The sequence below is a fragment of the Trachurus trachurus genome (genome assembly GCF_905171665.1).
Source record: "Trachurus trachurus genome assembly, chromosome: 11".
Taxonomy (NCBI): Eukaryota; Metazoa; Chordata; class Actinopteri; order Carangiformes; family Carangidae; genus Trachurus; species Trachurus trachurus.
The window spans coordinates 6,991,651-6,996,607 of NC_139904.1; the positions used below are offsets into that span (position 1 = coordinate 6,991,651).

Genomic DNA, 4,957 nt, shown 5'->3' on the forward strand with positions numbered 1-4,957 from the left:
GGGGAACAGGACGAGAGGGAAGGTTGGGGCGAGGATTCCTCGGAGTCCTCTCCCGCTGCCTCTCCCGCAATCGTTGGTCTATTTTGATGGCAAGAGAAACAAAAGGGGGCAAATCATCCGGGACATCCCGGGCTGCTAACTCATCCTTTAATTGTTCATTCAAACCCTTCAGAAACACTGCTTTCAGAGCAGAGTCATTCCATTGCGCATCCGATGCTAGAGTCCAAAAATCCACAAAGTAATCTGCCACAGAACGAATCCCCTGCCGTATGTTCATCAGTCTGTTGGAAGCATTTCCGCTGTAGTTAGGATGATCAAAAACTCTCTTGAAGTGTCTTGAAAACTCAGAGAATGACATCTCAGAAAAATCTACCGTGGCACTCACTGCCTCTGCCCATGCCAAAGCCCGGCCCCGCAGCAATCCAATCACAAAATTTATCTTCGCCACATCAAAAGAAAAAGACACTGGCCGCTGCTGAAAAACTAGACCACACTGTAGCAAAAAACCCCGACACTTGTCTAGATCACCAAAGAAAGGGTCCGGATCACTCACGTGAGACTCCCGTCGTGGCGTAGACTGAGACTCTATCCCGATTCCTGCCTGCGGCTGAACTGAGGCTTGCACCGAGGAGGCGAGAGCTGTAACCTGGCGAGACATCTCTGCAACGTAGGAGGTTAGGGCTTGATTGCTCTCAAACAAGGCTCTGAGCATCTGATCATGTTGCCCAATCAGAGTGCCTTGGTTGGTCAGCACCTGGCGAACCGGGTCTGTCGAGTCCATTGTGGCCAGTTCGTACTGTTAAGCTTGCGCTCCAAAAAGGAAAGTTGGACTCGTGATTTAGACAGACCCGTCGAGGGATGTTTATTAGTAACACAAATGTGGGGGGGTTAGTGGGGGAGGCCAGGCTCCGTGTGGCCTGGAGCGGTGTGGTCCGAGGGCAGGCAGGGCTGGGCACGGCAGCAGCGAAGCAGGGCAGAGGTACAGGTACTGAAACAAGACAACACCAAAAACAGGTAAGTAAATGCAAAAACTTCAGTCAAAAACGACATGAAGGGGCCAAGAGACGTGTTACCACATGCACAGTCAACGACGAACTGGCGAGGAACACCATGAAGGAACCGGCTCATATCCTGCAGACAGGGGAGGAGGGGTGATGAGCCTGATGCAGTGCAGGTGTAGTCGCTGGAGGAGACGCACCCATGCCAAGCCCACACAGACAAACACAGACACAGAGGGGAGGGGGGAACAGAGGGAGAGCCTACATATCCTAACAGGCCTCTTAACGGCTGGGAGCAGAGAGGAAGGACACATATGCAAACACACAGAGTCACTCAACTGGAGCTGTCCTCAACACATCATGCTGTGTCCTCCTCACTGCTGGAACAACTCAATCATCCTCACTGATTAAAACTCTGGATATGGTTTCATATAAGAAATTTTAAAGTGCAGCCACTGATACTGTTGACTTATATATAAACAGCACATGCACCTCTTGTCTCAGTCTTAATCAGTCATCACCTGTCTGGTGATTATTTTCTCACTTGCTTAATGTTCATCTGCCAATTTACTCCCTGAGTTCCACACGGGCACGGCACCATCATACCCGGTCCCCTCTAGTTTATATTTTCTTTGTTGCTATGCTAAATCTTTGTACCAGTAATAAATATTTGATCAGAATGTCTCAGACATTAGATACCAAAGAGCCTCCTGAAAATGTTGATCAGCTGACTGTGTAAGTTTGATCCTCTGACAACACTTTTGTATGTGTGAAGTACAGTTTGTGTTGTGTTTCAGACTCATGTTTATGTCAGTGCCAGTGATTCTGCCATAGAAAGGGATTGTGACACTGCTTATGAGGCCTCAGTGTGCAGTGATTTTAATACAGTCTGTGGACCTTGGACATAGGGGCTTGAGAGTTCTGATGTTAATGGTCTGATTGGGCTTCCTCACTGGAATTGTTCTCTTCATATGAGGAAACTTTTGGCTTGTTGTGTCCTCAGTGAACTGTATCTCTGCATTATCTTCCAGCTGCAGCAGTCAGTTCAGTTTCTGTTCACTTTGACTGAGGGAGGTTTTTGTACGACGCTTTTTCACTGTGTGAACAGCTGCCAACGGCTGCTATCAAATTCTCCCTGACAGTAGTAAACTGCTGCATCTTCAGCCTGGACTCCACTGATGCTCAGAGTGAAGTCAGAGTTTGATCCACTTCCTGTAAAACGACCTGGAATCCCTGATACTCGAGTGGAAGCGTAGTAAATGAGGAGTTTAGGTTTTTCTCCATCTCTCTGTTGGTACCAGGCTAAATAGTGCCTGTTGCTGTTAACATAAACATTCTGACCAGTTTTACAGTTCATGGTGACTGAGCCTCCTACAGCAGATCTCACTGCTCCAGGCTGAGTCACTGAGACCATTTCTTTGGACTCTGAGGACACAGAGACAGAAAGATAAAACAGAGTCATGGTTTTGTGGGCTTCATTTCAGAGGGACAGATGTTGATAGAGGAGTTTGATTCTCTGGACTTTACCTGTGAAGCAGCAGCAGAGGAGAGTCCAGATGAGGACGGAGACCAAAGTCATGTTTTTGATGAGGAGGATTTCTGTGTCTTGTGTTGTCATGAAGGACAGCTGTCAGTCATCCAGTCTTCAACTCTCAGGACTATAAACTCTCCCAGAGCACTGGAGCATGGTGCTGCTGATGCAAAGTGGCTCTCTATGGAAATGCTCTGACTGACTCCAACAGGGACTGGGATCAGTCTGATCATCCTGATTATCAATGGATCAATCAGTTGATGAGTATATTGATCAGGAAGTGCTTTTGTTAATGCTGTTTAGGGTTTATTTGCTTGAGCTTCTTTAATTCCGATTATATTTTCTCGTGTCTTAAAACATTTTTGAAAATGTTGATTTTTCTTAAAATGAACAAATATTAAAAATTGACAATACATATTGTCCTTTTTATACTGTGTTGTTGTTATTTCTCACATCAGCTGCCAAAACGTTATAAACAGACTAATTATGGTGAGTTTGTTTGTTTCAGAGTCAGAGAGCCGTGTCTCCACAGTGAGAGGTTTTTGTACGACGGCTCAATGAGTTTGTATCACTGTGGTACACGTTCGGTGGAGGAACCAGACTGGATATTGGAAGTAAGTGAATATTTCTTCATGAAATTTAATTTAATTTAATTTGTTAAATCCTAACATGGCAAAGAAAAGCACATACTTGGCTTTTTGTGGTTTTTTGAAAAGTGAAGAATTTCAGTTTTAGGATCCAAAAATATTTATTCTTAAAAAAAAAAAAAATTATGACTTCAAATTTTGCAACATAAAGAGAATAAACAATTGAGAAACAGATACAAAACATTTATGTTAAAGTTTCATGATAAAATCTTGTAGATAAGAGTAGTTCAGTGTGACAGAGTCAGAGAGCCGTGTCTCTACAGTGAGAGGTTTTTGTACGACGGCTCAATGACTTTGTATCACTGTGGTGGACTTTTGGTGGAGGAACCAGACTGGATGTTGGAAGTAAGTTTCTGCAGAAATACTAAAAACATATTTTTGTGACATTTTTTTATTTTAAATTAAGTCTCTATATAAATGATTTTGTTTTATTTATTTATTTTTATTTCTCCTTTTTAATCATGGAGTTAAATCTAGGGCTTTTTGTCAAAGACGTTTTCTTCTCTCATGCCTTTCATGATTGAATTGAAGTTGAACTGTACAAATGGTCAAACGTCATTTGTCATATACTGTCAAAAAATCATGAATTTTAAACTGGTCAAACGTAATTTGTCGTATAATATATTGTCAAAAATATATAAACTTCAAACTTACCTTAAAATCTGTCAAAGGTAAATTGTGATTCATTTTCTGTAGATGAGTATTTCATATTTTAAAAACCTGTGATACTTTATATTTTGTGATGTTGTTTAAAATCCTTTTAGAAATTTGGTCAATGAGGAGTATTTTCCACTTGGGGAACATTTGATGGTTGTCAGATTATTTGATAAATCTGTTTGTGTTACACCTGAAAACCAACTTTCGTAAACTGAAGATTTTATACTAAAGAAAATGTATAAATGTTTCCCAATGAGCTTTTTGTATTTTTAGAGTAGTTTGATATGTTTCAGGTCAAACTGTATGATGATTGTCTCTGTGCTGATGTGCATGAGAGGCTTCTTAAAGGGAAGTGAAACAATGTGTGAGTGAGTGACTGGTGGAGCAGAAAAACATCTGACAGAAACTCCTTAAAGGACAAAAGCAGCTCTCACACAGTAAAGGTGTCCAAGTGGCTGCTGTTGGATTGACAGTTTACGGTCTGTGTCTCCTAGGTGATACCCGTCCCACCCTGACGGTGCTGCCCCCCTCCAGTGAGGAGCTGCAGCAGCAGGGGAAGGCCACGCTCATGTGCCTGGCCAACAAGGGCTTCCCCTCAGACTGGAGTCTGGTCTGGAAGGTGGACGGCAGCAGCAGCAGCAGCTGGGAGGAGAGCAGGAGCCCCGGGATGCTGGGGAAGGACGGCCTCTACAGCTGGAGCAGCACCCTGAGGCTCCCTGCAGACCAGTGGAGGAAGCTGGGCTCTGTGACCTGTGAGGCCACCCAGGGCTCCCAGTCTCCGCTCTCAGAGACTCTGAGGAGAGACCAGTGTCCTTAGTCCTGAGCTGACTCACTGGGACTGTCTGTTGTCTCTAACACTTTCTCTCATTCTTTCATTATCATGTTCTGTCTTTCTCTCTGATGTGCTTGACAGTTTTCTATCATGTAATTTCACTATTTCCAGAAAATAAAGATCTGTTCATCAAATTAATTTTGATTCTGTCTTTGGTTTTTATAACATCATATGATGATGATTTTTTGTCAGTGATATAAAATAACACTTCATCGATCTCTCTACTGATTTGTATACACAAAACATTAAAAAAACATTCACATTAGAACCCACAAATGACTTTTTTCTCATA

At 42.9% G+C, this 4,957-nt stretch overlaps 1 gene segment (V, D, J or C); it reads left to right on the forward strand.

Moving 5' to 3' along the window:
• The first annotated feature begins 858 nt into the window (after window positions 1-858).
• On the forward strand, window positions 859-4,650 carry LOC310993881 (Ig kappa-b4 chain C region-like). The segment is given in 2 exons: window positions 859-979; window positions 4,328-4,650.
• The last annotated feature ends 307 nt before the right edge of the window (window positions 4,651-4,957 follow it).